The following is an 18,398-nucleotide window of genomic DNA, read 5'->3' as shown; positions in this document are numbered from 1 at the left end:
TGGCATCGAAGTCAAGTTTCGTGGTGAGCTGGAAAGATTAATAGCAGGTCTCCACTTTCTTGTTACACTTCAAATAAACCGTTCGTCTGAGTCAGGCAAATACTACTGTAGAATGTACAGTTGCTCTCCTATCAGCATATCTACTTTTATTGTTGATTGCCCATGTTAAAGTGAATGCATTTAAAATGTGTTTTTACCGTTTTCATTTTTAAGCTTTAAGTGGCAGGTGTTTTTTTTTTGTCTAATGCCCGACTCTTATTACTAGGCACATAATAATGGGGGTGTATGGAGGCATTTGTCAGTTTTTATCTTTTATATCAAACATTTTTCATTGTGTATTCAGTGGATGTAAGTCATGCCAGTTTTCTTTTGTGATACTGATAGGTTTAATGTTGTATATCCACTGATATTTTACATGATAGGCATAACAAGGCTACGGTTTTACCCAAACGTTATTGTTTCTGGCAAAGTTTAAATAATTCCTGCTTTGAAAATCTCAAGTTAACCTTTCAGTTGAGACCAGGGGGTCTATGCTAATGATCTAAACAGCGGTGGATCTAAGTACTGCCACCCTAAAATGAATAAGCCTTTTTTTTTTTTTCAATGATCTCATTTCACTGTTTTTTTGTATTCAGTAATGTTAATAAGTGGGTCAATAAATCACCGGGGGTGGGGAGAGAACCTCAGCTGGGTTAATATAGTGGCAGTTAAAGAGTCAGTATTTCAATCTGCAACTATTAAGATCATATTATTAACTTCAACCAGTTTTGTAGATAGACTGTGTTAGAGGAGATGAAGACATGCTCTTTCTTTTTCTATCTAGTCATTTGACAACCCAGTTCATTTGATGTGCTTTCACATATGGACCACACATGAGGCTGTGGTTCTAAAAAAAAATAGTAGTTTGTAAGTGGATAGTTGAAGTGTTGGTAACAGAGTAGACATGTTTTATTACAACTTGACACTAAGAAAAACCCACTTCAAAAATATAGTTTTTTGCAAAGGATGCGTGGTACCTACTGGTGCCTGTGTGGTGCCCTGCTTTAGTGGTCTGCAAGGTTTTAGCATTATGAATAGTTAACCACTTGAATCACATGGTGTTATGGATTTCATTCTTCGTATGGGAGATTTCTACACTATATTGAATTCTCGTGATCCTTATCCTAGAACAGCATCCTATTGTAATATTATGGATTAATATAAACTGTGTGTTAATTAGTTTAAGGTATACTATATATCTGTGAATCTGCTTTAGCCTTTTCAACCAGGTTACTTTATCTCTATTGTATAAATGGCCTACCCTGGACATTTTTTTTTCCTCCTTAAAGTGTATAGCAAATTGATGCATTTGGATTGCATAAGATACTATAATTTGGCTTCTGTGTATTTGTTATATAAAGAAACAACAGATAAGAACCCTTTTTTATGCTTAATGCATATCTCCCTGTACATTTTCTGAATGTGTTATTTATCTGTCTTCTGACAGCCCCGCTGTTTGTAACATGTACAGTATAATTTGGCTGACATCAATAACTGGCAGGAGAAATAACCAAATTATTTAGTCATGGGTTTTTAACGGCCACAAGAGCAAATGGATGTTAAGTAAATGATGCAGTTTATTCCCTTCCTTCTCATTGCCAGCCTGCCTGCCACAGGAAGGCTGCCAGCTTTAAATAAGTGGTACCCAGATGGTATTCACATGACGCCCATTTGGTTAGAGAATCATCGCAGGGAATAACTTGACTGCCACAACAAGCTATAGGTCAATTGAGCAGGAATGCCTGTTGCTTCAGTGTTTTGCATATGCAAATCTGTTAATGTTGTGTCAATTCTGTAAATGCAGGGAGGTTCTATCTCTGGGGTCCTAAATGAACTTGGAAAGCAGCCCAGTTAATGGGAGAGCTATGGTTTTGAAATATACTGCCACAGCTTGTATCCTCTGTTCAAACACATTGTTTCCTGGATGCTCTCATTTTCTCTCACAGCTGAAGCTGTCTTGCGGAAGTGGCTCTGATAGGCTCGCTCAGTAATGGGATTGTCAAACAAGGTTTTTGTAAAATTGGCTGAAGTGATTTTCAATGTACAAAAAAAAACCCCAGTGTGTGCCTATTTTTAGTGCACATGGAAGACAATGCACTCAGCCAAAGCTCTTTTCTTTTTCTTCTCTGTCTGCCACACTTTTACACTGTGTCTCATCAGCTACAGATGTGGCACCCAGTTGTCTTGGAAAAATTGTGAACCGTGTCATCTGTGCAGTCTAACAGCCAACATCTGCTGCAGCAGTCTGGTGGAAGCAACAATGTGGATTAATATCGGACGTTTATTTTAGAAAGAATTTACTCTTTTTTTTCAATCTTTCTTAAGTGTTTCCCTCTTGCACCGTATTTTCAAATCAAACTAGTAACTGTAACTGTCACCGTATACCTATAGCAAAAGCTTACCTACACCCTAACCCGCTAATTTCAAAGTAGGCGGTTTTTGAGTGACAGGCACTGTAGCTGGCAAATGAAAGTGCACAGTCGGCGCAGGTCTTGATGATTGACAGCATTTAAACGAATGAGAGCATTCTAGTGCTGCTTCAGTCAATGAGATTTGTCAGAACAGGATGAAATGACTGACCGTGAAACTACAGTAGCCTATTGAGGGACCACTGAGGTGACTGACAGCGACCCCTAGCCATTCAGAGCGGAACGGAGGCGGGACAGACAGCAAGTATAAACACTACACAAACTAGAGATGATTTCTAAATTATTATTTTTGGTAAGAAAAATAACGAGTGGTTCTACTGACGATTATCCTATGTAAATTTATTTCAGTCGAATTCGACGTTTAACAAGCTTTATCGATTTTAAAATCGAAAAGTAGCAAGCCTACATATGTAATAAAATTAACGTAGACCGTTTCAGGTACTATTTGAACTTGTTTTTTCACAACATTGCTCTTATGGGCAATGTTGCTCCAACAATTGTAAGTTGCCTTGGATAAAGGTGTCTGCTAAAAAATAAATTATTAATAATAATAATAATAATAATAATAATAATAATAATAATAATGGGGTATAATCCTTAACAAGTTATATCACGATCTTCTGGAACCCCACCCAGAATCTCTTCTTCCTTGAGGCATGTCTTAGTTTTGAGTTACATCAAAAAACACGAAATTGCAGATGATCTAGGGAACATTTATGCCCATAAAACTGGAATTAAGTTTAAAAAAAAAAACTCAACAGCCTTGTGGATAAGGAATAGACATGATCAATGGTAGGCACTCGTAATTTGAGTAATAGTTGTTTTCATTTTGCTCTTGCTGCTTTTATTGAGCTTTCTGGAATTCTTACCCCCTTGTGACAATACTGCTCCAAATGATGCATCATACCAAACAAGTAATATACATATTTTACTGTATTATTATATCCGAGAAATACACACAAAATGTAAACTGCTTCATTTAGAAAATAATTATCTATATGTTAATATAGAAATTGAGCTGAAAAAAAAAAGTTTGACACACCAGCTTTTGTATAGGATTGTGCCAGTGGTACTGAAGGAAACTGTATTATACAAGGTCACTTCATCCCAGACCATGTGGCAGTGACTTCATCAGGCTTGTGATTCTTGGTCTACTCCTTATGCCTATTCCACTAATATATTCTTATCACATCATCCGAAAAAAACTGAAAAATAAAAAGAAATCGCCTAAAACGCTTAATGTGTAGCCATGCTTTCAATAAACTACGCAAGTTCATTTAAGAAATAAATAAAAGAGCAAATTGAAGGTCAGAGGTACTGCTTGTAACATCTGTGCCACCAAACCCTTTAATTAGAGAATTGCATTGTAACCTGCATGTATTGTTCACACTATAAAGAATCTGAGAGTATGTGGATAGTATTCTGCGCTGACATGTATATGGAAACTATCTTACAAATTCTCTCTACATATCAATTTGACCTCATCTTTACAAACTATTCTGTAAGATGTGCTGTTCCCCTTACAATTGCCTTATAGGGATTTGATGTTCTTGCAAAATGCCACAAAAAGTAACTAGGTGATTTAAACGGTATTGTGACTACACAAAGCATATTTAAAGTGTTCTAATTGTTACAGCATTAAATTTGTGTGTTGTTTAGACTTGTCTCTCTTGTGTGGCTTGGCTTGGCAAGATTTATAGGATCCAATAAAACAGATTTCCTTTAGCTGGGAATGGAAAAAGAAATGTACCCATTCCGAAGACGGTAATTAACTTTGTTTTTTTGTTTACACTTATTCCCCAGTTCTACGATTTTTCAGTAATTCAATTAAACAAAAATGTTTAAAAACAAACAAACCAAAAACACGTTTTGCTTTGTGTCTTTTAGTTTATGCAACATTACAAAAAGCAAAACCTGTTGTCTTTTTGTTTGTTTGTTCGTTTTTGTCATCATTTACCTGTATATCTATTACCTGGCTGTTTGACATGTTGCATGATAACCTAGGTACATTCTAATATTAAGTAATACGTTTTAAAAAAAGAATGTCTTCCTCTCACACGAATACAGATTTTTTTTTTTAAGCCAGAAAAGTAAGATGAATTTGAGCAATAAAGGCTGAATCATGAGGGCTTTTATTCTAAATCACTGTGAGGATTGTTATCTGTGGGATGTGTGCACTACCTTAGTCGTGTTCAATCTAGAGTCCACTTAGCCGTGACTGGGAGTAATTGTTCCCAAGTGGACTGCACAATGACCTGTTAATGTCTACCTTCACCCTGTGACCTTGTCTGCACATTTGTAGAGGATTTTAAAGCATGTGGATCTCTGTGTTACTTTGTGTTCCGAGGTCAAGTGGGTGCCTGTGCTGCTTAAGCCACTTTCTTAAAATTATACCACGCTCCTTACATCAGTTGGAGCAGTTCTGTGTTTTGGGCTGTAGTTAAACCCAGAGCTGGGTGACTCAGTGGGTTAGAGGTAGACAGTACATATGTAATGTAAATGATTTCCATGTATGTCACTGAAACACCAGTACAAATCCATACTTGCTGTAGCAACTAAACAACTATATCAGCAGTGACTCATAAAACATAAAACAGTATGGCAGTAAACCACGAGTTTACACTGGTGCGTTTCGGATGTGAACAGGACAAGCACTCCATTAATCATTATTAGCATACATGGCTATGGACTAATCTTCAACAAAAGGTGGTTTGTGTTAAAAGCAGTTAATAAGGTTTGGCTGCTCCCCCCACTTTTCATTAAAATAGCTTAACTGATGGTGATAACTTTTTGTTTTTATTAAATTTTTTTCCCATTTGTTTTTTGGATGTTTTTTGATATTTTATTGTATATTATATTGTATAGGATATTTATTGTGTAATGTGAAGCGCTTTGGGATGCCTTGGCATGAAAGGCGCTATATAAAATAAATGTGATTGATTTGATATAACACCCTACTGGCCAGATTACCACAATACCATACATATTATTTATTTCTTCGCAGACGTCCTTACCCAGGGTGACTTACAGTAATATCCAGAGTATTTCAAAACCACCTATACAGTACTTTGAATACTGACATGGTATCGGGCATACTGGCAGGGTAGCACTAGTTTAAAGTGACTGTTATGCTGGTGTACAGTAAGTGTAGAATAAAGATTTTACAAAATATCTTGAACTTTTTAACTAACCCTTATCAAAAAGTGGAGACATTTTGCGGGCCATGTCCATACTTTTTGAGAAATACAAACACATTGGTTGAAGCTAAAATACGTATCATTCTGAACAAGAGACATCAGTTCATCGCACGGCTTGCCACAGTATATGTTAATGGAATACTATGGAAAAGGTTTGCTTGTACAGTAATTATGTCTTGGAAGGCATGTGGAAAACAATGTCAATATAAGCCGGTCTCTTTACTAAGTAGACTTGAGAAAGTACTGCCTTAATAATGGTGTAGATATAAATGATGTTGGGTAAAGCTGTCTGTTGGGATAAACATATTTTTTGTTGATTAATGATACAACATGGACTCTGGTAATCAGCAGGGTCCTATCAGTAGTTTTTCATAGTTTCACATTTTAAAAGGAATGTGTACCAGGGGTGGAACTCTTATGATTTTGGTCATGGTGTTACAGTTGAATTCCACACACATGAATTATGACAAGTTGGACTGCCTGTTCTGTGGTTTGCTGTGTCTGGTTTGCTTCCTACTTTTAAAATTACAGTTGCACTTGGTCATCTGAGCCTTGTTTTCACAGTCTGGCTAAACCTGCAGGATCCCCTTGCACAGCGGGGGAAGGGAGACTGACAGCTATAATGTTGTATATAAAGTTTGATGCAAGAGTGCACTTATTTTTTAAAGAGTGTTTTCCGTCCGACTAGGAGTTAGTGTGGGAATCTTTATAAACCTTTTCTTTCTTTGAACCAAATCCAAACAAAGTCTCATCACTGCTGCTTGGAGAACTTAATTGAATACAACCTGAAAAATACATTTATCAACGTTTTTTTAAATAATTGAACCAACTTAAGTGTTGAAACACTGTGCCAGATCACTGTGGGAATGTTTACATGCAGTCAGCAAAGTAACCAAGTGCCAAAGGGGAGGATTTGCGTGGTATAAATGTATACTATGTATACTACATCTGTGCAAAAAAAAAAAAAAAATCAATGAAATTTGATTTAACAGATGATTTTTTCCATGGATGAGTATGTTGGCATTAACAAGTATTTATTAATGTCATTGTTTGATTATTTTTGTGTAGTATACAGTACAATTTTACTGCCAAACAAAAAGTATGTAATTACTGTAGTACGTTTAACACAAATTTTATCAAATACTGTATAACCCGTGTGCTTACAAGACTCATAGCCTGATACATTTGTGCTGGTGGTTTTTTTCAAATTTTAGGTGGTCTGAAGAAAGGGATCAGATTGTGGCAGCCAGGGTTGGGTCAGTGCCTTTTTAAAATCAATTCTCAATTCCAATTCCTTCAAAGAAATTGGCATTGATATTTTAGAGACATAATAATCGTTGTGATTTGTTCAACTGATTTCATTTGAAGCCAATGTAATTGACTAACGGTGACTTCAGTTTAAGTAATTTGTTGCCACTGTGAGAAGCTCATTATACCAGCATACTGCTAATTGCAATTTTGATCAGTGATGTGTTGGAATTGATTAAAAGTGAATTGGAATTGGAATTGGAATTGGAATTGGAATTTGGAATTGATTTTAAAAAGGATTTGAAAAACAGGAATTGATCCCAGCCCTGGTGGCAGCAGATCACACGTGCTTCTGTGTCCGCCGCCACCCCCTCAGGATGTATTGCTTAGAGTATCGCTGGGATTATTTGTTTCACAAATTGCAAACGAAGCAGGTACAATATACAGTACACACCCGAGAGGAATGCGGTGTGTGCCCAGACCTGGCAGCCATCTTGTAGATTCTGTTTGTGGGAACGGTGTCTTCAAAAAGGGTTCCTTTTAAACTTTAGTGTTTTATTGCTTTACATGCTTATTAGATTTGTGTGTACTGTAATTGGCTAAAAAGTCAAATATAAATAAGCCCCCCGCCCAAATTTGAAGGTATGATAATTATCTGCCCGTGAATATTAATAATAATAAAAAAAATACAAGAAACAACAGCAACCAGACACTACCGTATGTTTTGTACTGAAAAACATACACACCTATGGAGAGAGCGGCTAGCCAATCAGATTGAAGGAATTTACCAAACCATTTTAGAACTGTTAAAACATCCATAACAACTATGAAACCTTACAAACACGTTATTGCACATTCCAAGTATGCATTTTGCAGACTATAGATCATTCGGATTTGCTTGGGTTTCATGTGTTTTGTCATTCTAGTTATTTGTTGTTAGGAGTCATTTTTTAGGTACATGTGTGTAGGCTGATGTTCAACGTTTGCAACATTTACACTGCTGTCATGCAACAAATTCCATTTTATCAGCGTTCTTAACATTCGTTGTGATGCGCGTCAAGATTGCTCAGTTGTTGCTTATGCATGCTTCTATTGTGCAATCTTACCTTTTTTGTTCATTCTGAAAGTTTATAACATCTATAAAATGAGTGATAAAGTATGAAATGTATTTGGGACTAGAGATAAGGGTCGGGAAGATGTGTGTCATTATGATGTGGTTTTGATTGATCACGTTTAAAAAAAAAAAAAAAAATTCTTTATTTGTCATAATTTATTCCATGCGACTAGTCTCCCGTCATTGTTGGCTTCATAGATTAGCATTGTGGTACTTTCCCCACCTTTTTAAACTGGGGTTTAAATTCCTTTAACTTTTTATTATGTTTTTTAAAATTTTTTATAATTAATAAGACACATTTTTATATTAATGATCTTTTTAAAATAGGTTTTATTGTACAAACAATGTTGTGATACAAATGTTTAAACTGAGGTCCCCTATAAAAATCAAAGTGTAGAAAGTGGTGGATTTCTTGGTTAATTGCAAACTTTTTTTAGTTTTTTCAAAATCACCTGTGTGCCCAGAGCACATATCACACTTGAGTCATTTAAAACATCGACAAAGAAAAATACCCTGTTTTAAATATGTAAATACCTAAAACAAACCACAAAATGTTCATGTAAGCATTACTGTGTTTGCGATTGTTTTGTGATTAATTGTTAAGGATTTAACTGTGCCTTCTGCTGTCATAATCAATCAATTCCATTTTACTTTTCCTACTTTGATAGTTTTGGATGTTTTTGTCACCACCTTAATGTACAAATATATATTTCTGTGTTTCAGTATCAAGTGATCTTCTCAAGCACGTCCGCTTCCTGATGTGAAGACTTCAAGTCCAGTAGGCTTTGCACTTGGTTCTCACTGAATTGGTGGAATGTCCATTTTACCTAGAAAAGTAAGAAAGGTAAGCAAAATAGCAACTCTACACAAATATATGTGGAAACTTTAGCTTACAGATATATTCAAATGTATTACGCTTTGCTAAGCTTTTTCACTAGTGCAATGTTCAAAAAGAGAAATAAACTGGTAATGTTACAAGACGAGTAAGAAACATTGCGGCTGTATAATTTGAGTTGTTTATTACCGGTTACATTTTTGTCAGCTTTGCACTGGAACAAAAGATTCCTACATCTACACCATTGTATTTAATTCAAACACCAAAACTTGTTCTACAAACAATTGCATTTGTCATGCATGCCACAATAAGAAAGAAACTCGATGGACAGTATCAACACCAATACAGCCTGCAGTAAAAGACACATTTGTATTAAAGCAGTGGTGTGCTGCACCTGAAAAACTGGGTGTCATCATATGCTGACAAAGTCTTTCACCAAGAGAGGACTGCAGTTTTGACTTGTATACAGTCCTGCAGGGTGGAAAGCAGCTAATTCATCACTCAACCGGGATTAAATCAGACAAATGTTAACACACACCCAACACACACTCACCAGTGTGTGCAGCAGTTATAGCTGTAACACTGAATACGAATGCATCACCCGGCTACTCATCTACTGTATGGAATCAAGGATTGCTGCAAATCAATCACTGTGCACAACTGTACCATGTTAAGATTCCTGTCTATGTATCTATTTTCTAATGCATATATGTTTATTTCAAAATTTATAGCAGGGCAACATCTCGAATTCAATAGTTTCTAAAAATGTCATTTTATATATATATATATATATATATATATATCCTCGCTATAACAAACCTGTTGCGGTCCAAGTCTTTTGTTCGTTATATTGAGGGGTTTGTTATAGCGAAAGGACAATCAAAGTGAACGACAAACTGTTGGAGTAAGTTAATGAGATAAGCTTGTGAATAAAAGTAGAATTGCATGTACCTGTTCGTCTCATGTATGCAGTATTCTGCCTTTGCTTTATTCTATTTGTTAAAGAATTAAAACGCAGTGCAAAAAGCAAAATTCCCAAATTGAAGGTGAACTTTTATTTATCTTTTTAATTGGGAGTCGGGCCATGTATAGCTCAAAAATGTAACTTGTCAGTGCCGTACTTGAATGCAATGTTTAATACAATGAACATGTCAATCAAGAAAAACTTGCCCTTGGTTGCCAGAATATGCCAGTAGGTCTGATCTCTTAGTTGTTCTTTTTATGAAGTGTGTGTCATCTGACTTTTGTATCTTTTAAGATGCATTTTAAAAGTGTTTTATTTAATGTCCTTGTGGGTATTTGTCCCATTTTGTGTCCAGTAATTGGCTGAATACTTTCACATAGTTGGTTGGCCCGTTGCCAGCGTGGAGTCGCTGATGATTGAAAATGAACATGACATTTGTGAGGAGGTAATGGAATCCATACAGTACGTAATTAAATTCATGACTCTAAGGAAGAGTCCATCATCCCCCACCTTGGACCAGCAGGAGGGGCGGGGGAGGGGATGATACAGTCCCAGCAGGCACCTCACTGCAGCCTTTATCCAATCTCTGTGTCAAGTTTAGTTTTTAAGTTCTCTGTTAATGCTGTAATTCTGGGCAATTAATTACAACAAACGTCAATTAAAAATCTACCAAATATTGTAGGAGAATTAAATTTCAATTATAAAAATTACATTAGAAAAAGGAGACATTAACATTGGTTTAATGAATTCCGCTGCAGTGACAGTTGTTGTTTTGTGTTGAGGGGGATTATGCAGCATTTCAGGAGTTTTGATATAAATATGATATGGTTGAGGAGTATCATCATGCATGTGCGTATTGTGCTCTGCCATAATCATTACACAGATTACTTCATTTACTGCCTTTTTAATGTCACATAACGAAAGGTTTGTGGGCAATATTCATTCATCTGAGCAAAAAATAAATATTTTTTGGCAAACTGTTGTATTGATCAAGTGAATTAAGAAGATCCATGTCATGTCAGGACATCTATCCCGGCTGTGTGACAAGAACCTGTCTGATGACTTTGAAAGCAAATGTCTAAAATGAGATCAGGTGCTCTTGAGTCTATTAATAGCCAACGTGTAGGTATTCAGAGTTTTGTTGGAACCAATTGTCATAACACCATGTGTGTTTAGTCCCCCACACATTTATGCTATACACATTTTCAGATCAATCTAACATGGGGTTCATAAGTTACGAGCATCCAAACGAGAAAACATATAACACCTGTACACTGTATGTGCGCTGGACTCCAGCCTCTGTGCATACTGTAACTAGGAAACGGGAGAACAGTCTTTCACAGAAAAACTGTTCTTAAAGTTACTGATTATTTTCAACACAAAATCCTGCTCCTCAGAATGAGCTAAACCATCTCAACATGAAACAGTAGGACATACATCAGTGGGTAAAAACATAACATCACGGTAACATTTATTCAGAAATGAGATTTGACCTTAAACATTTGTACTTGGCAAAGACTGCAGAAATCTAAACTTCACAAAGCTATAATAATGGTCAGTCTGACCAGATTTTGTAATGTTCACACGCCTACTGCATCTGCAAAAAATGTTGCTGCTGGCCAAGAAATGATTTTAGGCAAACCCTCGATGCAGTTCCTATCACTTTAATTATTTGTTCTGTTTTAAAATGTGTAATTTGGTCTGTTTTTTTTCTTCTCTTTTCTTATTCAAATAATGTTTAGTTTTTTAGGTTTTTGTTTTCTGAGCTTTTGGCCTTGGGAATCTTACATTGTGTGTGTGTGTGTGTGTGTGTGTGTGAGACATTTGTAAAGTGGATTAGATCAGTTTGACAGATAGATGTGGGGAATTGTTTTAATTGTACAATTATCAAACAGTCACTCACGTTAAATAGTATTTCATGTAGTACATAACAGAATAATTCTATGTGATCAAATTCAGTTATTTGGTAGATTTTCCGTTGTGAAGTGTATGTTATAAGACTAAAGCACAGATACATACACACTTGTTTTTATGCTGTGTTGGTTTATATTTGACATTAATAATTTTACACATGTTTGTGTTGCTCCAGATGGAATATACTAGCTTTAAAAATGCAAGTGGTAAACATGTTTTTGAGGTACTGTGAAATGTATTGAGATTATAATATTTTTTTATAACTGTTTTCATTACTAAAAATAAAAGTATTGCTGTTATCGCCTTGCTTATATATATAGTAGATAGTTATTATTGTATACTTCCTGTTAAGGCCTTTTTTGTTTTGTATTCGATTTTAAATGACAAAAGGTATACAGGAAGTGCTGCATGTAAAACCATTTGTTTATAAACAGTCTAAAGAAATAGACTTTCTTGTCTACAGTGTAGCAGCTATTTGTTATACAGACAGAATTCTTTTTAAAATGCCTTATAAATAGAAAATAATGAGTTATTGTTTACAATTATCATTAAAGGGGTCGGTGTAAAGATTGTTTTATTAGTTTAGTGTGTTATTTTAGTTCTATGAGGTAGTTGCTGTAGTGAAAGTGCTGGTGGAAGAACAAGGACATTGTAATCTGATCAAGTCAAGTGTGCTCTGTTGATTCACACATTTTTGCAAATCCTGCCAAAAAGAGATGGCTCAATGAATCCTACAAGAATACAGAGTCAAAAAAAAAAAAATTCCACCATGGTTACCGAGTACAGATGTTCAGTCAGAGTGTCATCACAATTGAAATAAGCCTGCACTCACAGATTTTGGCAGACCGATTTTGTACCCATGAACTTTTCTTGTTTCAAATACCGTATTACTTCAATTTGGTGCTGCTGTGTTTATTTTAAATTGATCAAAATGACTGCGGCCCTTAAACGAGGGTGACCATTATACGAGGGCGGCCTTCATTAACAATACTATGATTTACAAACGCTGCAATATTTTATTACATGATTTAAGGCATTTTAGAAGCAGCGTCGTGAGAGCCTCTGATCTGCATCACTATACTCTGTATGTTTTTGGGGCTTGAATACAGTACATTTGCTGACAGTTAACGAGAGGTGGTAGTTGGGAGGTAAGGGGAGTACTGTACCAGTGAATCAGGAGTGTGTATTGGTTGCTATGGGGTGGGACAAGAAGAGGAGAGAGAACGGTAGTTGAGTCGGTTTGATTTTTGTTAAAACTTTTTTTTGCTATTTTTTTTCTCACTGTAATTTACCTGCTTGTTTGTAATTTCTCTGTAAGAGAAACCAAAACTAAATCTTCTCATAGATAGTAAGCAAGTTTATATATATATATATATATATATATATATATTATATTTGTACAGGACTGAGTAAAATTCCAATTTAAATAATAAAAAAAAAAACTAAACCCCTACAAGAATATATCTTCAGCCAGCTTTCGGATCGAGCTTGGAGCTTAGCAAAGCTCTAAGTTCCTCTGAGTTAAAGATTTCACCATCCAAGCTGAGGACGAGGTAAACAGATAGCCCTTGCTTTATCCCCTGCTGTGTCCAGTTGATATCCATACAGAACCCAGAATAATTCAAATTTAGTCAGATTTTAGTGTAATCTATTTATAATAACTGATGAGCAATTTTTTTCAATGGGCTCATCCAGTTGATATTTCCCATAATAACCGACCCCAGTACGAGCTGTCTAACTGAAAGGAATTCCAACCATATCTCACATAGTTGCTGTCTTCTCTGGCTCTGGCAGGAAAAGATTGCTCACCAGAGATTATAAAAAATACAGTATGGGGTAGTGTATGATAAATGAGAATTTAATGCCCACCCCCGGGGTGGGATGCTTGGATAATGTAGCATCCTACCCTTCGGGTAGGCATTAAATTCTCATATCACACACTGCCCCATGCATTGTTCTCTTATATAAAGCATATATTTACAAATATGGACTGGAGTTGAGGCTTATAGTGAAAACTGTTATTTCGGAGTGGGGTATCTTGTCTGATGGGATTATATTTGTCCTCTGGACACAAAACCCCAAATATCCAGTCCATATGTGCCTCATTAAACCTTGAAAAAGACCTCTTCATCTGCATTACATTTCCGCACAGCAGCGTTGAACTCTCACAGAACTGTTCAGGTATGGGGTCTCGTAATTCTGCATGGCGTCTACGGCTTTAAGGATTGGAGATATTGCTGAAGGAAGGCAAGGCCTGTTTTTATTGCAGCTTTTGTTTTCAGCGCCTTTTTCATTTAGAATTTGTTGATGCTCATCTTCAGAAAGCTGAGGAAAACGCACTTCCCCCATATTTTTTCAATCTAGGTCAAAGCAGTTGCAAGGAGTATACATACAGTTGCTATGGAAGTATTACAGTATATGTACCATTGCTATGAATCTAGACAGATGTTAAGGACTTTGGAGGATATAGTGCAAACTATAATCTGTCACTTGATGGTATGTGTTTTTTTTTTTTTTTTTTTATATATATATAGTATTCGCCAATTGATTTTACCCCGTTTTTCTCCCAATTTGAAATGGCCAATTGTATTTAGACTCACCGCTACCACCCCCGCGCTGACTCGGGAGTGGCGAAGATGAACACACGCTGTCCTCCGAAACGTGTGCTGTCAGCCGTCAGCTTCTTTTCACTCTGCAGGCCCGCCATGCAGCCAACCCAGAGCTATAGCGTCAGTAGACAACGTAGCTTTGGGCAGCTTACAGGCAAGCCCGTAGGCGCCCGCCCAGTCTACAGGGGTCGCTGGTACACGGTGAGCCGAGGACACCCTGGCCGACCTAAAGCCCTCACCGCCCCGTGCAGCGCTCGGCCACTCGTGAGCCGCCCCCTTGGAACTCCCTTCCACGGTCGGCAGTGGAATAGCCTGGACTCAAACCGGCGACCTCCAGGCTATAGGGTGCATCCTGCACTCCACGCAGAGCGCCTTTACCGGATGCGCCACTCGAGAGCCCCCACTTGATGGTGTTTTAACAAATCACAAGACAGATTTTAAAACAAGGTTTAATAAATATATTATTAAAGGTTCTGATGTTATTAACAAGGAGTAATACAAAATTTAAGGACATGTTACTGGCGTTACTTCATGCTTGGTTATTAAGTAATTGTAAGGTTTCTCAAATGCATTAGTTGTGTGTTCTTATAACACTGTCACTTATTATTATAAGCAACTTCCAAATATTATTTATAACATACTTTGTCGTATTTATAGATGCTTTCTCGATTGTTTATAACCTATCCTTAAGTGACTATAACAAGGACTGTTTGCATTCCAGAATGTTGTAGAACATAAGCTGACAAATGATTTTAGGGACTTTGCAGATTTAAAAAATCATACTGTCCCACCCCTGAACACTGATTTAATACCCAAATCATTTTTTAAATTAAATTTGGTCTACCAGTCAGTTGTCAGATTAAAAAAATATGATTTTTGGAAAGTTAAAGGAAAATGAGATGGGTCTTGTTTCTCAAAGCTTCCAAGTTATTCCCTTTCAGCATATCAGAATACCTACTTAGCTTTTATATGCACTACAATCATTACTAATTAGGGACATAGATTGACTATATTATTGGGCTGTCTTTGTTTCTGATAATACAGGATATTGTCACTTCAATGATCCAGTGAAGAGCTTTGTCAACAACTACAATAAAGCAAAGCCCGTTTTACCTAACTAGCATGTCATTTACATTCCTTTTAATGTGCATAAAAGCCTCCTAAGTATAGCTTTAATTCACATGCACCTTGAATTTTGGTTGCCATGGAGAATGAAGTCTGTCATTTGACAAGAAAAGTCACCCATTTATGACAGCACTTTATCTTGTCTCTCCAGGGGAAGAAAATGTCACAAGTGAGAGCAGGAAAAATTAAAGCTTCAAAAAATATCAGACTTTCTCGGTTTCACTTTTCTATTAGTCCGTTATGTAATTTCTGATAAAGGAAGCTTATTGGTAATATTGAATATTGGTAATATGCTTAACATGTTATAATAAGGCTGGATATATTTCACAGATTTCACAATTTCTGTTAAATTTGTTGTATAATAACTGGAGAGGAAAATGATTCATTTTAAATCTGGCAACACTATATTTTTCTGCTTTTAATAAATATTATATTTAATTGTGAAATATTTTTTAGGCCATGATGTGTAGAATATCTCTTAATGACTTTGCATAGCATGAATGTCGGCAGCCAGCTTGAAAAGTGACACATTAAATAACAATGTATACAAAGTACTGTAAAAGGGAACATAGTTTTAGACTGTCGTGAGGTAACTGTAGTTCTTGATCTGTCATAAAAGGTTTTGTTTGGTTGAGCATGGCATTGAGGTTTATCTAAGTACTTATAAGCAGCCAAATACAGTACCTCACTGTGCAAAGTTGATTCACATTTTAATAGGATTTTCAAGTCCTTTCAAAAGGAACCGATCCATTAAAATCTCCCGCTTTAGATCTGGCAAACAGGCTTCTTCTATGCACAGAACAGTTCACAGCCTCTCTTGCCAGATCACTAACTGAGTGCTTTTCAAGCCTGGTGGGCAGTACTTGTGTCCATGCATTACACAGATAGACCGCAGTAGTCGGCAGCTGCATGCAATTGTGAACTCCCCTTACTGAGCTGTAATAAAACAATATAAGCATTGCTTGGGGGGGGGGGGGGGGTGTTGAAGGCAGTTACCACTACAGAATGCTCAGGCATATGAAAGCAGAGTTAGCTGACAAAGGGTTTTGAGTTTAGATTTGGATTGAATTGGAGAATTGAACTAGCCAGACGTGTCGGGAGAAGGCTAAACACTGTAGTGCTACAATGTTTTATTTACTGTTGAGGGGTGGGGTGGGGGGGGGGGGGGTTGGGTTCCTTGAGACCAGATAGAAAGACAATTGTGGGTGTACATAATTGTTATAGGCTAACCTGTTTTAAACTACTGTATGTTTATTTAACATGGATTTTTGAAATTCTACAGTGTACAGTGCCTCTGCACTTCATATTACTACATCAGCTAAACAGGGGGCAACGGTTTATTCCATTTACATTTAAGCTATTTTTAAAATACACTTTTAATGGGAAAAGTTATTAATGACCAGTAAAAAATATTGGAGACTAAAAAACAATACCTATAAGAATTGGCAACCTATTTATGTATTTAAAAAAAAAAAAAAAAAAAAAAAAAGATTTCTTATTACAGTAGTAGTGTGGAAATGGGAAGGTCGTGTTTTCAGAGTGTCGTCTTTTTTTTAACTCGTTGTTGTTTCCGTTGTGTACACTACCTAGAGTAAAGTCAGAACGAAGATGTTTGGTTTCATTAGACCTTTGCTCATTGTTACGCGCTACACAGTTAAGTGGTTCCCAGGTAACTAATGTACACATCTGATGCTGCTCTTTATGGGAATGCTTTTAGATTTGCTTGCTGGCTGTGCTTTATAAAAGGGTCAAGTTGCACCTAATGGTAACACAAAGTAGTTTATGGGCTTGTCCATATTAATACAATAATAAAGGGTGACAGGAAGAGACAAGGGCACAGGAGTGATTCCAAGCAGCTGGCAATCCTGGAGAATCGGAAACACACCACCATTGAAAACTGCAGCGAAAAGCAAATTAAACCCTGTATCTGACATCTCGCTTGCTTTTCTCTGCTTTCCTGTTTGGACTTGAAGGTGATTGGAGCCAAGGCAGTGACAGTTGACGGAAGTGTTGCAAGGAGAGAGTATTTATTTACAGTGAGTCGTGGTGATGCTTGTTCAGGATGTGGTTTCACGCAGGATGTGCTGTCTCCACCCCCCATTTTGATCATTTGACAAAGAAAAAAAAAAAAAGAAAACCTGATTGTTTCAGATCATAGTCTATGCTTGGAGAAAGTATTGTGTAACATGCCTGGACTTGGAATACTCTATTCATGCACCATCATAGGAAGTTCCTGTATAGGGTTTGAAGGCAGGGATCAAGGTTAGCTTAAATCCAGATGTGTTTATTGCCAACAATTATGAATAAAATATGGAAGTGGGCTAGGTGTACTTGCCACAGGCTATTGTAAATGTGGGTGACTGAGTTAAATGCAAACAAAATATCCTGAAGTTTCACTTGTCTAATCCAACCTCAACTTGCGGTTCATCTTAATTATTGTTTTTACCTCACAATAATAACACCTCACCCGTAGTGTTGATACAAACGCTCATTTTACTAATGCTTTTTCTTTTAATATAATCCTTTTTCTGTTTTTCTGAAGGTAAATTATCACTTTATCTTACAGTTTGGCCAAATCTTTGTCTAGTCTAGTTGTTGTAAACTTCTGTTGTGGTCGGTTAATGAGTCCCCCCCCCCCCCCCCCACTTAGTACTTATAAACTGTTATTCCTAAGCTTGTGTTGTGGACAGGTTTTGCAGGCGATTCTTATATCTGTTCAAAAACAAATCAGTTCTCTGGTGTATTGCCAGTCCATAACTGAATTGTATATATATATTTTTTTCTTTTGCACTGAAAATATTTGACAGTGGTAATAACAGAAGCGACTAAATGTCATTTTGACTACTGTCTGCGTGTCGACACTAGTCCAGAGGGTTTCATAGGGATGTTTTATTGATTCTGTAATTGCACACAGTAGACTGGAC

General features: G+C 36.6%; 1 protein-coding gene across 9 annotated transcripts in view; it reads left to right on the top strand.

Annotated features, from left to right (window-relative positions):
* The window catches only part of LOC117411997 (forkhead box protein P1-like), a 165,780-nt gene that overhangs the window by 12,694 nt on the left and 134,688 nt on the right, over positions 1-18,398 (top strand). For 8 of the 9 annotated variants that reach the window (XM_034019917.3, XM_058988650.1, XM_058988646.1 and 5 more), the window contains exon 2: positions 8,751-8,871. The gene's annotated coding sequence lies outside the window, so the exon portion shown is untranslated. The remainder of the gene's footprint in view (positions 1-8,750; positions 8,872-18,398) is intronic. The other variant, XM_058988648.1, reaches the window with a different exon arrangement.

Source organism: Acipenser ruthenus, chromosome 16, assembly GCF_902713425.1.
Source record: "Acipenser ruthenus chromosome 16, fAciRut3.2 maternal haplotype, whole genome shotgun sequence".
Taxonomy (NCBI): domain Eukaryota; kingdom Metazoa; phylum Chordata; class Actinopteri; order Acipenseriformes; family Acipenseridae; genus Acipenser; species Acipenser ruthenus.
Note: the sequence above shows the minus strand (reverse complement) of the source record. Positions and strands in the feature narration are given on the sequence as shown.